This window comes from Triturus cristatus, chromosome 7 (genome assembly GCF_964204655.1).
Source record: "Triturus cristatus chromosome 7, aTriCri1.1, whole genome shotgun sequence".
NCBI classification, from domain to species: domain Eukaryota; kingdom Metazoa; phylum Chordata; class Amphibia; order Caudata; family Salamandridae; genus Triturus; species Triturus cristatus.
Window position 1 is genome coordinate 189153194 of NC_140590.1, and position 18853 is coordinate 189172046.

The 18853-nt window shown below is 41.5% G+C and overlaps 1 protein-coding gene across 2 annotated transcripts in view; it reads right to left on the minus strand.

Moving 5' to 3' along the window:
* Positions 1-18853, minus strand: part of LOC146809183 (uncharacterized) — a 214040-nt gene that overhangs the window by 79886 nt on the left and 115301 nt on the right. The window lies entirely within an intron of this gene.

An 18853-nucleotide genomic window follows, 5' to 3' on the forward strand; every position in this document is an offset into this window, starting at 1 on the left:
TCAGGGAGCTGCGTTGCAGAGCGGTGTTCAGAGGCCATGCCCCTTTTTACAACACTCTGCAATGCAGCTCCGTGGCGCTTCCTGGAGGTGCCTGGTGGGCTAGTTGGCCCCTAAGGTACCTCTGGATTGAAGAGGAATTAATTCCCCAACTTAAAATGTGCCACAGGCCGTGTTTGCACACATATCACCTCAGGCCTCGCCCCCTACCTTCACCACTGTGCAAACACGCCCCGTCAACAGGTAGATATAGTTAGGACCTATTTTCCATAGGAAATCCGCAACATTCTATTTGGAATAACGTTGGCGCCGATTGACGAATCTTCGCAAAGTTTTCCAAACTTTTGGCCAGCTCCGGTCCGCTCGTGATTCGTCAAGCGGGGGCCGAGATTAAAGGGGGTGCCCAAAACGCATTTTCCCCATGCATTTTCCCGTAGGACCTGTTGACGCAGCTACAGCCCGAACTGCTGGACGGAATTACACCAAATTTGGCAAAGAGGTAGTCCTCAGTTCAGACTCGTGCCTTTTGCTTAAATAGTGTAAATCCCTTCAGTAGTTCCTGAGAAAATTAGAGTTAAAAAGATAGATATATCTGGGCGGAGCCTAACCACACATCTTATCGTGAGATCTGATTGGCTGTCAATACTTCATCCAAGAAGTGTTGGCAGCCATCTTGGGACCAATATACATGATAGCACCTCATTAAAAAGCATGGCAGTTAATAGAAGGTTTTAAGACTTTAGTTACATTAGAAATCATTTGTTGATGGTACCATACTTATTTTAGGAATTGTGGTGTGTTCTAAGGGGATTTTACCATGTGAAAAAGCCTTCTGCTGTGATATCATGAATCATGTTTGAGAGAAAACTATTTTCTCATGCTTTTCCCACAGAGGTTTGGAAGGAAGATCTATAAGCTAAACTGAGAGCATATTTTCTGTAAATTCACATTATCTTTCTCACTCATGTGAGAATGAAGTCTGACATTCTCAGTAAAACATGTACATCCAACAAGGGCAGAGACTGTCAGTTGATTCCTTTGTGTTCTACTGCAGCTTCCCAGAGTGTTCTAAAGAACAACTAGAGCGCTAACAGTCCTACTTATGACAAACGTGTTGCACACCTGAAGCCATCTTGATTGGAATACAGTGGTAACTCTTAAAACATTTAATTTAAAAAGGAACAAAATGAGGGAGTTCATTTTGCCATAGAAAGTATGATTAGTGCTGCAGAAAGAAAAATTAGGGCACATTTTGAGTGACTTCTCAAATCCTCTTCTATGTCATAAAAAAAGTCTGACATGCAGACTGAAACATACACTTTCAATACCAGCAGCAGACTTCTGTAGTGAGCAGTAGCTTTACTACAGTGATCTAATGAGCAACTAGAGTGCTAACATTCAGAATCTATGGCAAATGTGTGACATATCTGAATACCTTCTTGATGGAATCAAAGTAAAAAACTGAAAGCATTTCCTACTGAGGGGACAGCAATAAATTAGGAAATTAGGAAACTTCATAACAAATAAATCTCCCAAGATGGCCACCAGAGACAAAAGAGCCCAAATGCAGCACAAATATCACCCTGATGTAGCCCACATTTAGCCCAATGACTGAAGTGTGCAAAACACTTATTTTTTGTGTATTTGCAGTTTTATATGGTGCAGACTTCTCAGGTATTGGACTGCTTTACATGAGCATTGGTTACATCACACAAGATCAAATTCATTTTGGTTGTAGACATGGGGAGATTAAGTGATTTGACCAGAATCACAGAATGTTGAGCTGAAGCAGAAACTCCAACCTGGTTCCCCAGTTGCAAAGTCTGCAGCTCTGGAAGCAACACCACATCCTCTCCCCTAGGTGCAACATTTAATCAAGTGGTTAACTGGATAAAAAAACATAAAGATTACAAATAATTTAAAAGTTCTTTGTCGCTATTTGAAAACTCAGAAAATATGTCCTCATTTTAGTTTTTTAGAGCACTAACCATACTTTTGATGCAAATAAGACCCTCTTGTATATGTAATTTCTAAAGGAAATGCTCTAGGTATTACAGTTTTGATTACATCAAGATGACGTCTGGCGTTCCACACTTTTGTAATAAATATAGAATGTTAGCAATCTAGTTGTTCATTGGAATACTGTTGAGAGGCAGAGGCCAGGGGCACGGACTCTGAAAATTGAAGGCAGGTAGGAGAGTGCAGAGGCAACAATTTGACCACACGGGCAAGCAGGAAGGGCAGTGGCATCACAACAGACTATGGAGGGCAGTGGAAAGGGGGGCAGGGCCAACAAACCAACAATACAGGACTGGCCAGAGAGGCTGTGGCAATATAACAGACCATTGTGGGCAGAAGGAAGAGGCAGTGGTAGCACAACCATACATGCCAACAGACCCGTTTCAGCCAGGAAACGTCCAATGTTTTTAAGCTCAAATGGGATTTATTTGATCTGTCTCCTGTCTACAATCTCCTCTTTTTTCAATGAAACTCAAAGGGGAAAATCAATACACCAGTTCTTTTTCAAAATCTCCCTCTTACCAAGTTCAAAATGTTCGCAAGTATGGTATTTTGGATCATGGTAGGCAGGAGGAATTGGGGTAGGGACATCGACTCGGATAACAGAGGACAGGAGGAACATGGAGAGGTGCACCAGACTGACCCTACAGGGCAGGCATCAGGGTTTGCAGCAGCACAATACACCACACAGGGCATGCGGGATGGGAGTGCAGCACAACAATCCATAGAAAGCAATAGGGAGGGCACAGGACCATGCACATGGACAACAGAGAACAGAGGGGAAAGAGGCAATGGTAGCTAGCTGACTATAATGGACAGACAGGAGAGAAAGCTGCAGCATAACAGACCATAAAGGGCAGGAAGGACGGATCAGGGGCATTACAATGGAACAGACAAGCCAGGAGGGAGGGAATAGAGGTCTGCACATGGAAACAGAGGGCTGGGGACAAGGGGGCAGGGCAGGAGCAGCAAGATGACCATGGAGATCAGGCAGGATGGGCACTAGAAACAAGACACACCATGGAGAGCAACAGTGAGACTATGATGGCATACACACAGACCATGGAGGGTGGGAGGGGGTCAGGGGAAGCTAGCTGACCACACAGGGAAGGTGGGAGGGGCCATGGCAGCACAGACGACCATGCATGGCAAGCGGGAGGGTTAGTGGCAGCACAATGGCTATGATGGGCAAAAAGGAGGGTGCAGGGGCATGCACAAAGGACCATGGAGGATAGAAGGGAGGGTCAGGACCTGGGCACAGACAAGAGAGTTCAGGGGAAGGGGCCTCACAACAGACCGCGCGGGGCAGGCAGGAGGAGCAGTTGCAGCACAACAGACCAGGGAGGGCAGAGGGGTGTGGCAGTAAAATGGACCATGGAGGACAGGAGGAAGGGGATAGAGGTATGGCATGTGGACAGGCAGGGTGGAGGTGGCAGGGACAGTTTACAGTCATCTGACAATGCTAGGCAGGTGGGAGGGGAGTGGCAGCTTAACAGAACACTCAGAGTAGATAGGAGTAGCAGGTCCATGGAAGATGGTGGGCAAATAGGATGGAGCAGGGGCATGCACAAAGACATTGGAGGGCAGGGGGGAGGAGAATAGGGTCAGCAAGCTAAGCACAGAGGCTAAGCAGGAAGTCAATGATGGGCCATAGAATTGGGCAATGGAGGGCAAGAGGAGTGGACTGGTACATCATGCTAAATGGAGGGCAGTGGCAGCACATCAGACCATGCATGGCAGGAGGTAGGAGGCTAGTCCATGGATTCAGACAACAGAGGATAGGGAGGAGGTGGATGGGGCAGCAAGCTAACTGTTCAGAGAAGGTGGGTAATAGGAACTTTATTGTTTTTAAAATGTGTGTCTGTGCCAACTACTTAAAATATGAACAAGTATGCAGCATAATCTCACTTTTATTCAGGAAGAAGAGGACGTTTGTGACTGTGACTCCCGGCTCACTTGGCAGAAACAGCCCCTGACCCTCCACCCCTATCGTAAAATGTAATGCCCGTGAAAAGGGTAGGTGGACGCAGTGTTATATAGAACATAGTCCTGAGAGCACGATTGAAAATGAAAACTAGATATAGTATATGGTATAAACTATGCACCAAAAAGTGTGATATAAGATGAACCGGGCGTGAAATATAATATGCAATACATTGTGCGCAATGACAGATTCATTGGAGAGCGCGAGATAGGACAGGCATTAGCACGTGCTATGCGATATGCGCCTTGGAGTGTAATATGCACAGGGCAGTGTTGTGTAACCTAACTAGTCTCTAAAGTTGTAATATAAAATATGTCCTGGGGAGTGTAACGTTGCATATGCACTGTGACAAAGATATGGATCCCAGATTGTAATATGTATGGCATAGCGCTGTGTGTTATAACATAGGCATCGAGGAAGGCACGTTAGATGGGGCAATATAACCCGTGCGAAGGCAAGTGTGGCATGACATATTCATGGGGTGGTGTTACAGTGCACATGGGCTAGAGAGTGTCATAGCATACGCACTAGCTGGTGGAATACAACACAGAGGTGTGTGGCACTCGGTGGGCAATGGTGGGTGTAACACAGCATTGGGTTCAGCCAGGAGAGTGCTGTGACTCTCAAGTGAGGTTTGTCTCCTTTCCAGAGAGTAAAATAAAATGTATTACACATCCGGCGGTGGATGTGTGTTTTATTAACCGTGAGGGGGGTTTCTTGCATAGTTTGGTAGAATTTTTGTCGAATCCCCTTTGAATGGCTTGGTGTGCGTGTATATTAAATGTGCCCATCAATAGCTACCCATGTTTGTATAAATAAACGACAAGGGTGTCTACTTGGAGAGTACCCACCGGTGGGGGCGCCGGGATTTGGCACGGTAGGGCGTCAGACACGTCAGAGCTTCACTAGCGGTGTAAATACATTCCACGTGGATTCATTGTATGCATAGTCGCCTTTTAATGAATATCACGCAAATCGTCATGGTGATACGTACATACGGTTTGTCCAGCATGTCCTAGGTGTTTCTATAAATATATATATTTTTAAAATATTAAAAAACAAAGGCCGGCCCCGGGGGATTGGGTCCCCGGGGCCATAAGAGGCCCAAGGAGGGGGGCAACGCAGTCCCCCTCCTAAAGAAATTTTTTTTAAAGGCCATGACCCGTGGGTTGGGGTCCCCGGGGCCGATAAAGGCCTTGGGAGGGCCAAATTAATTTTTTTCAACAAACAAAATTAGGGTGCAGGACCTGGGGGATGGGGTCCCCAGGGCCAATAAATCAGAAAAAGAAGGGGGGCCACACAGCGCTCCTTCATAAGAAAATAAAAAAAATAAAAGACCGGCATCGTGCCGGAGGCCACGCCCCCTCCTTGCAGCACTCTGCAAACGCGCACCCTGGCCAGTTTAAGTTGGAGAATATATTCCCCTTCAATACTGAGGGTCCCTTAGGGCCAACTAGCTCAACAGGTATCTCCAGTATGCGCCAGGGAGCTGCGTTGCAGACAGGTGTTATGAGGCCACGCCCCTTTTTACACCTCTATGCAACGCAGCTCTGTGGCGCTTACTGGAGGTACCTAGTGGGCTAGTTTGACCCTAGGGACCCTTAGGATTCAAGGGGACTTAATCTCTCAACTTAGAACGGCCACAGGGCGCGTTTACACAGTGGTGAAGGGAGGGGACGGGGCCTGAGGTGACGTGTGCAAACACGCCCTGTGGCGCGTTTTAAGTTGGGGAAATAATTCCCTTTCAATCCTGAGGGACCCTGGGGGCCAACTAGCCCACCAGGTGCTTCCAGTAAGTGCCACTGCTCTGCGTTGCAGAGAGGTGGTGCAGGCCGTGCCCCTTTTTACACCTCTATGCAATGGAGCTTACTGGACGTACCTAGTGGGCTATTTTGCCCCTAGGGACCCTCAGGATTCAAGGGGACTTAATCTCCCAACTTCAAAAACGGCCACAGGGCGTGTTTACACAGTGGAGAAGGGAAGGGACGGGGCCTGTGGTGACGTGTGCAAACACGCCCAAAGGCACGTTTTAAGTTGGGGAAATAATTCCCCTTTGATCCAAAGGGCCCCTGGGGGCTAACTAGCCCACCAGGTGCTTCCAGTAAGCGCCACTGAGCTGCGTTGCAGAGAGGTGGTCTAGGCCATGCCCCTTTTTACATCTCTCTGCAACGCAGCTCTGTGGCGCTTACTGGAGGTACCTAGTGGTCTAGTTGGACCCTAGGGACCGTCAGGATTCAAGGGGACTTAATCTCCCAACTTAAAACGGCCACAGGGCATGTTTACACAATGGGGAAGGGAGGGGACGAGGCCTGAGGTGACATGTGCAAACAAGCCCTGTGGCGCATTTTCAGAGGTAGTTTTAATTCCCTGCCCTATTATATACTAGGGGCTTACAGAGGAGGTCATGCTAATCACAGGGGGACCCCAACGCATAGTGTTCCCTAGTGTATGTAGGTGTTTTCACTGTATTCTGATGTTCTTTTAACATAGCACTGGCTCTAGGACTGGTTAGTCAGACTCAGTTACCACCAGTATCCATCTGAAAAAGTTGAGGGTACAGGATGATTTTGCAACAAGGATTCTTTCTGCTCTTCTGTTTGTTCTTTCTGCACGCTATCCTTCTTCCTGCACTTTTCTTTGTCTTTGAGGACTTCTGTTGCTTCTTTCTGCATTTCTTTTTTTTCTTTCTGTGCGTTTTTTCTTCTTTCTTCGCATGTCCTATGTCTGTAGGCATAGTTAGAAATTAGCATTTAAAAAACCTTTGGAATTCACTGTAAAAACCATAGGTTTCAGGCACGTTATTGTTAGGAATTAGCATTTACAAGACCTTAGAAACTCACTGAAAAAACCATAGGTTTCAGGGGCGTTAGAGTTAGCTGGACTTTTCACTCGTACAAAACCATTGAAATTCCCCCGTTATAGTTAGTTCAGCTAACTATAACTTGCGCGCCCGCAATGCACTGCTGATAATGTCACATATTACATCACTCATGACATAGTCAGTGACATCACTCATGACAACACTGATGACATCTCAAATGACATCACTGATGACATCATCCTTGTGATAGAGTGGCAGACCTTCTCTCCCCCTAATATATCCTTTGATACACACATTCAAAAATAGAAACTAAAATTTTTAAAACAATGGACATACCAATACCAGTTACAACAACCTATTCAGTAATTCTAAGATCACCATACACATCCACTCATTCACCAACAGTCCTATACAGTCACTCATACATGTACTCACTCATCATATGTACTCATACACCTATACATCCTGTTAAACAATGCCGCCCATCCATAGAGTTACTCACACACATAGTCACTCATGCTAATAAAGAATCAAATATCCATTTACTTGCATATACAGTTATACACACACCACCACACTTACTTCTACAGAAACTTACACGTACTTAGTCTTTTAAACAATCACTTATAGAAACACATACTTATTCATACAGGGACTCTTTCAATCTCTCACTCTCACATATACTCACTTATATACACCAATAGTCACATATACTAGTTTAAAACATATGTAATTACTCATAAACATACTATTGAGACAGTCATTCACTCACTAACACACCCATGCACACACTCATCCACCCATACAGTCCTGCACACATGCTGTCTTCAACACATACAAACAGTGAGTCACTCATTCATGCACATATGCACTACGTAATACCCCCCACCGAACCATACAGACAATCAGACACTCATAATGATACTCAAAAAAACAACTAGTAACCTATATAGACACTCATGTAGCTACTCACCAACCCATGCAGTCACTTATACACAAAGTGAGAGACTGATACAGATATTTACATATTTAAACATTACTCACTAATCCATGTATTCACTTAGAAACACATAATCAGTCAGTTATACAATCAATTTTTCAAAAACAAATCATCCATTTAGACACTTATATACCCATTTATTCTTCCATCGACCTTGAGATATAATTATATAAAACATATGTAATTTTCAGAAAAACACACATTCACTGGATGATGTCATCAGTGATGTCATCAGTGATGTCCTTTGAGATGTCATGAGGGATGTCACTGACCGTTTCATGAGTGATGTAATATGTGATGTCATCAGCAGTGCATTGCGGGCGCGCGAGTTATAGTTAGCTGAACTAACTATAACGGGGGAATTTCAATGGTTTTGTACGAGTGAAAATCCAGCTAACTATAACGCCCCTGAAACCTATGTTTTTTTCAGTGAATTTCTAAGGTTTTTTAAATGCTAATTCCTAACTATAATGTGCCTGAAACCTATGGTTTTTTCAGTGAATATATATATATATATATTACCTACTGGCGGTCGCCAGTAGGTAGTTATAGTTAGGACCACGTTTCCATAGGAAAACCTCAACATTCTATTTTGAATAACTTTGGCGCCGGTCGACGAATTCTCGCGAATTTCTCAAAATAGGTGGGGCGCTACGCTCCGCTCCTACCCTGAAAGTCTCGGGGGGATTCGTCAAGCGGGGGCTGAGATAAAAGGGGGGTCCCAAAACGCGTTTTTCCCATGCATTTTTCCATAGGACCTTTAGAACGAGCTACAGCCCGAACGGCTGAACAGAATTACTAGAAATTTGGCAGAGAGGTAGTCCCTAGGTCAAGGAAGTGCCTTTTGTAGGTTTGGTGTAAATCTGTTCAGTAGATTCTGAGAAAATAGCCTTTAAATCAATATATATATCTGAGCCAGCTTACGGTACGCTTCCGTACGCTTACGGTAAGCGTACGGTGGCGTGCGCGAGCGCGATTCTGATTGGCTCTTAGATCTTAGTAAACATTCGAATCGGCCGAAACCAGGAAGCGGCGGCCGCCATTTTGTGTATTTCACTCTGAAAAAAAAGAGTGAAAACAAAGAAAGGGGGCAATGAGGAGAGTTACAGACCCCCTAACAATTGTAAGGGGGTCAAAGAAGGACAGAAAAGTACAAAAAAAACATTTATTGATTTTAAAAAAAATCACGGGGTACGCGTACGGTAAGCTCACGGTAAGCGTACGGTAAAAAAAGTAAAAATAAATAAATGAAAATCAGATTTAAGAGTTTAGAAATTAGGGAGCTCTAAAAAGAGCTGTTGTGTTTATGGAGTCATTTTTTTAGTGGTACTTACAAGTAAGTACCGATGCAGAGTCTAAGGTTCAAGAGGAAGACTCTGTTCCCTTCATCATTGAAGTGCACACCATCTCCTCTATAAATGTCTTGCATGTCGTAACGCAAGTTGTTGTGGTAAATGGCACCCATACCATAGTCACGGAGGAAAGCAGAAACAGATTTGTTGACGTGCTTTCTTGCTTTGTCAATCTGTGGACAGAAATGATTGGACCAGTTCCATTTTTGCCTTTGGCATATGTTGGAAAACACAAAGGCAGTTTTAGGGAAAAGTGTAAACAGTTGTGCAAAGGTGTCCTTCATAAGCATTTCCAGACCTACCCCAGTCAAAGTGCCTAGGTCATTGCCACCACAGTGCACTATTATGAGGTCAGGGTGTTGGATTTGCATGAAGGATTTCACCAATGGCATCAATTGGTGCCACTTTAACCCTCTCTGACCAATCCATTTAATGTCTACATTTGGCAAAGCAAGGTCTCTCACCATATCTGTTTTCTCCGCAAACTTTTCACTCCAGAAGACATAGCTGTGCCCTACAATCCACACTGTGAACATCTTCAAAGGAGATCTGGATGCACTCAGGAGGTGTCTTTCAGTAGAATGGCAATATGAAAAGAAAGACAGTTTGGAAATGGAGGCATACATATTTTTTACAAAACAAAAAGAACTGATTGGCTGTTTCATACCATTCTAGAAAAAAAACTAGGCTGTATGTGAAAATTAATAGAAGCATGTTTTGTATTGGTACAAAAAAATGTGTAACCAAAGAACAGTACTATGGATTTGCAGTTAGGATTGAAAAGTCAAGCACTCTTGCTCTGTGGAATTGAAACATTGTGTGTCGAACTTCTGACCTAACTGCACACAGCAGTGTTCCATGAGATGTTGCTATGGTAGCAGGCAGAAGTCAAGTTGGGGGAAGGGTACTAGGCAGAAGTCAAGTTGGGGGCAGGGTACTTTTGGAAAAGGGTTGGTTTTCAACCAATAGAAATGTGTCATTACATTTGAAAAAAAGGGGGAAGCACTGAGATTTGAAACTTACATGTATATGTGTGGAAAAATAGAGGGAAAGTTTGCCATTATCTGGTTCTGCTGAGAGGAGAGAGGTGTACAGAACAGAGATCCTGGCTCTGATAATCTGCTGTTTGAGTGACACATTTCTTTCACAACTAACTAAATTTAAAGGTGAGTTTACAGTTTGAGAGGGGATGTATGTGGTAACTTAAGAAATGAATAATAGAAATGGGAATTGTTTTTGTTGTAGTTACACATGGTGGATTCATAATGTGTCAGTCTGTAAAAGAGATTTTCACTTGGCCCGAAAAAAAAAGAGCAGTAAGTGTGCTTTCAAATTGGCAAAGAAATTTCGTTTTGGGACTAATGTGAAAACATGACTCTGTGTCCATAGAAGAATTATAGGCAGAAATTTATTGCGTCTTGCTCTGGTGATTTCACAGTTGCAGTAGATGGAAAAGAGGAGCGAATTTTTGGGGGAAGAAGCAGAGGGTTAGCACACACCCATGTGCTTGCCATGTATAGTCATGCACAGTAATTAGAAGCGAGTGGGGTTTTCAGGTTTAAGTCTGTAATGCAAATACATTCAGCATCACTAAGGCTGGTTGCCCCTGCTGGAGTGTAGGCAGTCACAGAGAATACACACGGTGGTGGTCTGAAAAAAAAACAGCTTGGACATGTGCATTTAAATAAATTTTAAAAAAAGGTTTCAGAATGTGTCAGTCTGTAAAAGTGATTTCAAAGTGTAAAAAGAGATTTTTACTTGGCCCAAAAAAAAAAGAGCAGTAAGTGTGCTTTCAAATTGGCAAAGAAATTTCGTTTTGGGACTAATGTGAAAACATGACTCTGTGTCCATAGAAGAATTATAGGCAGAAATTTATTGCGTCTTGCTCTGGTGATTTCACAGTTGCAGTAGATGGAAAAGAGGAGCGAATTTTTGGGGGAAGAAGCAGAGGCTTAGCACACACCCATGTGCTTGCCATGTATAGTCATGCACAGTAATTAGAAGCGAGTGGGGTTTTCAGGTTTAGGTCTGTAATGCAAATACATTCAGCATCACTAAGGCTGGTTGCCCCTGCTGGAGTGTAGGCAGTCACAGAGAATACACACGGTGGTGGTCTGAAAAAAAAACAGCTTGGACATGTGCATTTAAATAAATTTAAAAAAAAGGTTTCAGAATGTGTCAGTCTGTAAAAGTGATTTCAAAGTGTAAAAAGAGATTTTTACTTGGCCCAAAAAAAAAAGAGCAGTAAGTGTGCTTTCAAATTGGCAAAGAAATTTCGTTTTGGCACTAATGTGAAAACATGACTCTGTGTCCATAGAAGAATTATAGGCAGAAATTTATTGCGTCTTGCTCTGGTGATTTCACAGTTGCAGTAGATGGAAAAGAGGAGCGAATTTTTGGGGGAAGAAGCAGAGGCTTAGCACACACCCATGTGCTTGCCATGTATAGTCATGCACAGTAATTAGAAGCGAGTGGGGTTTTCAGGTTTAAGTCTGTAATGCAAATACATTCAGCATCACTAAGGCTGGTTGCTCCTGCTGGAGTGTAGGCAGTCACAGAGAATACACACGGTGGTGGTCTGAAAAAAAAACAGCTTGGACATGTGCATTTAAATAAATTTAAAAAAAAGGTTTCAGAATGTGTCAGTCTGTAAAAGTGATTTCAAAGTGTAAAAAGAGATTTTCACTTGGCCCAAAAAAAAAAGAGCAGTAAGTGTGCTTTCAAATTGGCAAAGAAATTTCGTTTTGGCACTTATGTGAAAACATGACTCTGTGTGCATAGAAGAATTATAGGCAGAAATTTATTGCGTCTTGCTCTGGTGATTTCACAGTTGCAGTAGATGGAAAAGAGGAGCGAATTTTTGGGGGAAGAAGCAGAGGCTTAGCACACACCCATGTGCTTGCCATGTATAGTCATGCACAGTAATTAGAAGCGAGTGGGGTTTTCAGGTTTAAGTCTGTAATGCAAATACATTCAGCATCACTAAGGCTGGTTGCCCCTGCTGGAGTGTAGGCAGTCACAGAGAATACACACGGTGGTGGTCTGAAAAAAAAACAGCTTGGACATGTGCATTTAAATAAATTTAAAAAAAAGGTTTCAGAATGTGTCAGTCTGTAAAAGTGATTTCAAAGTGTAAAAAGAGATTTTCACTTGGCCCAAAAAAAAAAGAGCAGTAAGTGTGCTTTCAAATTGGCAAAGAAATTTCGTTTTGGCACTAATGTGAAAACATGACTCTGTGTGCATAGAAGAATTATAGGCAGAAATTTATTGCGTCTTGCTCTGGTGATTTCACAGTTGCAGTAGATGGAAAAGAGGAGCGAATTTTTGGGGGAAGAAGCAGAGGCTTAGCACACACCCATGTGCTTGCCATGTATAGTCATGCACAGTAATTAGAAGCGAGTGGGGTTTTCAGGTTTAAGTCTGTAATGCAAATACATTCAGCATCACTAAGGCTGGTTGCCCCTGCTGGAGTGTAGGCAGTCACAGAGAATACACACGGTGGTGGTCTGAAAAAAAAACAGCTTGGACATGTGCATTTAAATAAATTTAAAAAAAAGGTTTCAGAATGTGTCAGTCTGTAAAAGTGATTTCAAAGTGTAAAAAGAGATTTTCACTTGGCCCAAAAAAAAAAGAGCAGTAAGTGTGCTTTCAAATTGGCAAAGAAATTTCGTTTTGGCAATAAAGTGAAAACATGACTCTGTGTGCATAGAAGAATTATAGGCAGAAATTTATTGCGTCTTGCTCTGGTGATTTCACAGTTGCAGTAGATGGAAAAGAGGAGCGAATTTTTGGGGGAAGAAGCAGAGGCTTAGCACACACCCATGTGCTTGCCATGTATAGTCATGCACAGTAATTAGAAGCGAGTGGGGTTTTCAGGTTTAAGTCTGTAATGCAAATACATTCAGCATCACTAAGGCTGGTTGCCCCTGCTGGAGTGTAGGCAGTCACAGAGAATACACACGGTGGTGGTCTGAAAAAAAAACAGCTTGGACATGTGCATTTAAATAAATTTAAAAAAAATGTTTCAGAATGTGTCAGTCTGTAAAAGTGATTTCAAAGTGTAAAAAGAGATTTTCACTTGGCCCGAAAAAAAAAGAGCAGTAAGTGTGCTTTCAAATTGGCAAAGAAATTTCGTTTTGGCACTAATGTGAAAACATGACTCTGTGTGCATAGAAGAATTATAGGCAGAAATTTATTGCGTCTTGCTCTGGTGATTTCACAGTTGCAGTAGATGGAAAAGAGGAGCGAATTTTTGGGGGAAGAAGCAGAGGCTTAGCACACACCCATGTGCTTGCCATGTATAGTCATGCACAGTAATTAGAAGCGAGTGGGGTTTTCAGGTTTAAGTCTGTAATGCAAATACATTCAGCATCACTAAGGCTGGTTGCCCCTGCTGGAGTGTAGGCAGTCACAGAGAATACACACGGTGGTGGTCTGAAAAAAAAACAGCTTGGACATGTGCATTTAAATAAATTAAAAAAAATGTTTCAGAATGTGTCAGTCTGTAAAAGTGATTTCAAAGTGTAAAAAGAGATTTTCACTTGGCCCGAAAAAAAAAGAGCAGTAAGTGTGCTTTCAAATTGGCAAAGAAATTTCGTTTTGCCAATAAAGTGAAAACATGACTCTGTGTGCATAGAAGAATTATAGGCAGAAATTTATTGCGTCTTGCTCTGGTGATTTCACAGTTGCAGTAGATGGAAAAGAGGAGCGAATTTTTGGGGGAAGAAGCAGAGGCTTAGCACACACCCATGTGCTTGCCATGTATAGTCATGCACAGTAATTAGAAGCGAGTGGGGTTTTCAGGTTTAAGTCTGTAATGCAAATACATTCAGCATCACTAAGGCTGGTTGCCCCTGCTGGAGTGTAGGCAGTCACAGAGAATACACACGGTGGTGGTCTGAAAAAAAAACAGCTTGGACATGTGCATTTAAATAAATTTAATAAAAAGGTTTCAGAATGTGTCAGTCTGTAAAAGTGATTTCAAAGTGTAAAAAGAGATTTTCACTTGGCCCGAAAAAAAAAGAGCAGTAAGTGTGCTTTCAAATTGGCAAAGAAATTTCGTTTTGGCACTAATGTGAAAACATGACTCTGTGTGCATAGAAGAATTATAGGCAGAAATTTATTGCGTCTTGCTCTGGTGATTTCACAGTTGCAGTAGATGGAAAAGAGGAGCGAATTTTTGGGGGAAGAAGCAGAGGCTTAGCACACACCCATGTGCTTGCCATGTATAGTCATGCACAGTAATTAGAAGCGAGTGGGGTTTTCAGGTTTAAGTCTGTAATGCAAATACATTCAGCATCACTAAGGCTGGTTGCCCCTGCTGGAGTGTAGGCAGTCACAGAGAATACACACGGTGGTGGTCTGAAAAAAAAACAGCTTGGACATGTGCATTTAAATAAATTTAAAAAAAATGTTTCAGAATGTGTCAGTCTGTAAAAGTGATTTCAAAGTGTAAAAAGAGATTTTCACTTGGCCCGAAAAAAAAAGAGCAGTAAGTGTGCTTTCAAATTGGCAAAGAAATTTCGTTTTGGCACTAATGTGAAAACATGACTCTGTGTGCATAGAAGAATTATAGGCAGAAATTTATTGCGTCTTGCTCTGGTGATTTCACAGTTGCAGTAGATGGAAAAGAGGAGCGAATTTTTGGGGGAAGAAGCAGAGGCTTAGCACACACCCATGTGCTTGCCATGTATAGTCATGCACAGTAATTAGAAGCGAGTGGGGTTTTCAGGTTTAAGTCTGTAATGCAAATACATTCAGCATCACTAAGGCTGGTTGCCCCTGCTGGAGTGTAGGCAGTCACAGAGAATACACACGGTGGTGGTCTGAAAAAAAAACAGCTTGGACATGTGCATTTAAATAAATTTAAAAAAAAGGTTTCAGAATGTGTCAGTCTGTAAAAGTGATTTCAAAGTGTAAAAAGAGATTTTCACTTGGCCCAAAAAAAAAAGAGCAGTAAGTGTGCTTTCAAATTGGCAAAGAAATTTCGTTTTGGCAATAAAGTGAAAACATGACTCTGTGTGCATAGAAGAATTATAGGCAGAAATTTATTGCGTCTTGCTCTGGTGATTTCACAGTTGCAGTAGATGGAAAAGAGGAGCGAATTTTTGGGGGAAGAAGCAGAGGCTTAGCACACACCCATGTGCTTGCCATGTATAGTCATGCACAGTAATTAGAAGCGAGTGGGGTTTTCAGGTTTAAGTCTGTAATGCAAATACATTCAGCATCACTAAGGCTGGTTGCCCCTGCTGGAGTGTAGGCAGTCACAGAGAATACACACGGTGGTGGTCTGAAAAAAAAACAGCTTGGACATGTGCATTTAAATAAATTTAAAAAAAAGGTTTCAGAATGTGTCAGTCTGTAAAAGTGATTTCAAAGTGTAAAAAGAGATTTTCACTTGGCCCGAAAAAAAAAGAGCAGTAAGTGTGCTTTCAAATTGGCAAAGAAATTTCGTTTTGGCACTAATGTGAAAACATGACTCTGTGTGCATAGAAGAATTATAGGCAGAAATTTATTGCGTCTTGCTCTGGTGATTTCACAGTTGCAGTAGATGGAAAAGAGGAGCGAATTTTTGGGGGAAGAAGCAGAGGCTTAGCACACACCCATGTGCTTGCCATGTATAGTCATGCACAGTAATTAGAAGCGAGTGGGGTTTTCAGGTTTAAGTCTGTAATGCAAATACATTCAGCATCACTAAGGCTGGTTGCCCCTGCTGGAGTGTAGGCAGTCACAGAGAATACACACGGTGGTGGTCTGAAAAAAAAAAAAAAGCTTGGACATGTGCATTTAAATAAATTTAAAAAAAAGAGCAGTTTGTGTGCATTCAAAATGGCAAAGAAATTTCGTTTTGTGACTATTGTGAAAAGAAATGTAGTAATATATTTAAATACAATAAAGGATTTTTTTTTTAGTTTTTTTCAGGTATTGCTGAAGAACAGTGAACAAAATTTAAGATGCCTACAAAATCTCGAGCTCAAAAAACGCTAAAAAAAAAACTATATTTGAGGACAACTGGAGGACCAAAGTTAGTAGAAGATGCTGATGTTGGGAAAAAGAAAAAATCTTCTGGTAAGCAAAAAAAACAATTCCTAAACAAAATATTGAAAACAAACAAAAATGTACAAAATGTCTGTTCTCGGAAAAATGTAACAAAACCTACAGAACAGCAAAAAATTGAGGATTTAGTTAATGCAAATATACCTTCTGCAATTGAAAAGTTTAACATAAACAGAAAAACAGCATTTAAAGAGATACGTAGAAAAATGTTTCAGAGAAGAGTTATTTCCAATTTGATAAAGGATATAAAGAAATATAAGCAAAAGGCTAAATATTATAAGAGAAAAAAAGAAATTGAAGCCATTGCAGCAAAAGCATTAGAATTAAAAAGGAAACTATTCATATTAATTTTGAATAGGATGCGTACATTAGATAAAATGGTTAATGTACTGAAATCACAAAGCAAAAGCAAAAGAGTAGTGAACAGAACAAACTTTTGTAAAGTGTTTTTAGGAAAGTGGATGCATAGTTCAAGTAGTGAACCTTTTTTTAATGAAGAAAGCTATTTTCAAAGTAATAGTTTGCTGCATGCAGTTGACACCAGAGGTCGTTCATACGAAGTAAAAAATGGTTGCATAATGGAGAAGGAGATAATGGTTCCAAGAGATGAGGTACAAGTGATGGCAGATGAGGCAATGGGGAGACGTCCTAAAGCCCCAGTGTACACTTGGAATTGTAGTAGTATTTGCACTGTGCGTCAGGAATCTATTGACAGATTTCGAGAGTTTCTAAGAGAATATAGTAAAAAAAGTGTAAAACAAAAGATTAAGGTGCTTCAAAGTCTGGATCCATGCAGAGTGAGAGAGAATACTGGTTTGCAGGGTCATTCTCTTGCTTGTCTATCTAGAAAAGTGTGCAATAGTGTTTTCCATCATTTTAGGATGCTGGCTGTTCATCATACTGAAATGAGAAAGTTTGTGAGACGGTTGTATTTTGCCAAAAGTCCAGCAATAAAGTTAAATGAATTGAATAGGGCTCTGTTCCGAGGAACGGTATCAGATGTAGAGAAGGTTGTTGATGAAATTCAGTTTTGTTACTTTGGTCCTGAACAAAACAGTGCAGAGAAGGACACAGTAAATGAGGCAGAAGTGGAAGAGAATGTAGAACCCTCTGTAAGTAACACATTTAATGATCACATAACAAAATTTGCAATAGTCTCTAATGAAAGACCAAATGTTACTTGTATTTGTTGCCGCAGAACTCATTATAGAAAACAAACTAGGAATGTTGATCTCTACAGAAAGAGTGAAAATGAAGATAATTATAAGTGGATGGATTTTGCCACATATATATTTCTTGAAAATTGTTTTGAATTGGGTGAAGATCAGCGTATTTGCAAATACTGCTACAACAAGTTAGAGGAAAATAGAATGCCGACCAGAGCTGTACATAATAATTTAGAATTGGATGCTATTCCTGCTGAACTTTCTGAATTAAATACATATGAGTCTATACTCATTCAATGTGTTCATCCGTTCCAGACCATAGTACGTATGGAGCCCAAAACTGGTAAATTACCTCCTTCAGATTTACTGAGAGGTTTAAAAGGTAGAGTGGTGTATTTGCCCTTGGATTTGAAAAAAAATATGGAAACTATTGATGCAGATACTTTGGAAACTGAACCATTAATTATTCTGGTTAATGGTGTCCCTACAAAGAATAAGAAGATTTGGCAGGAGCTGGTAGATGTGCGGAAAGTACAAAGAGCAAATTTGTATTTGAAAAAAAATAACAAATGGTATGAATCAATTTATATAGAAGAAGAAGAAGAAGAAGAAGATTTACAAGGAGACACAGAAACACCAACTGGACAAATTGAAAAAGTGGACAAGTCAAAGGAAGAAGAAATTTATGAACATTTTAGCATACATCCTCTCCATTCGAAAGAAGTTATGGGAGACAATATTGATCTCTTTCAGATGAAGAAAGCAAAAGGAAATCCCGTGAGTGTATGGGAGGAGAGCTTGGAAGCTCGATGTTTTCCCCAGCTGTTTCCTAAAGGAAAAGGAGGACGATACGATGAACGTCCGGAACAGATTCCAGCTTCTGAGTATCGGACTACAAGACTATATGCTGAAGATCCCAGATTTCGACAAAGTATCCCTTATTTGTTCCATCTTTTATTTGAAAGCGACTTGTCTGCACTGTCTTATGCAGTAAATCACATTTTAAAAAGTGGAGTACATTTACAAAATGTGTCTGCTAAGGATTTTATGGAGAAAGTGCAGCACCGAGATGATCATTTGGAAACACAACTGATCAATCTGATGGCTTGTCAGCGTGGGACAAATGAATATTGGTACCGACGCCATGGTGAACTAAAATGCATGTTACGCAACTTAGGAACACCAACATGGTTCCTTACCCTAAGCTGCGCCGAGTACGCTTGGGATGATTTACTGGATTTTCTACGAGAGGCCAATTCAAACATTGAAAACATCGAATACAAGACAGCAGGAGAACTGTGCTCATTGGATCCGGTTAATGTTTGCAGATATTTCAATCATAGATTTGAGGCTATGATGTCCTTCATCTGCAATAAAAAAAATCCACCCCTTGGAGAAGTAGTGGATTTCTTTTGGAGAAAAGAGTACCAGGCAAGAGGTGCTCCTCATATTCATATG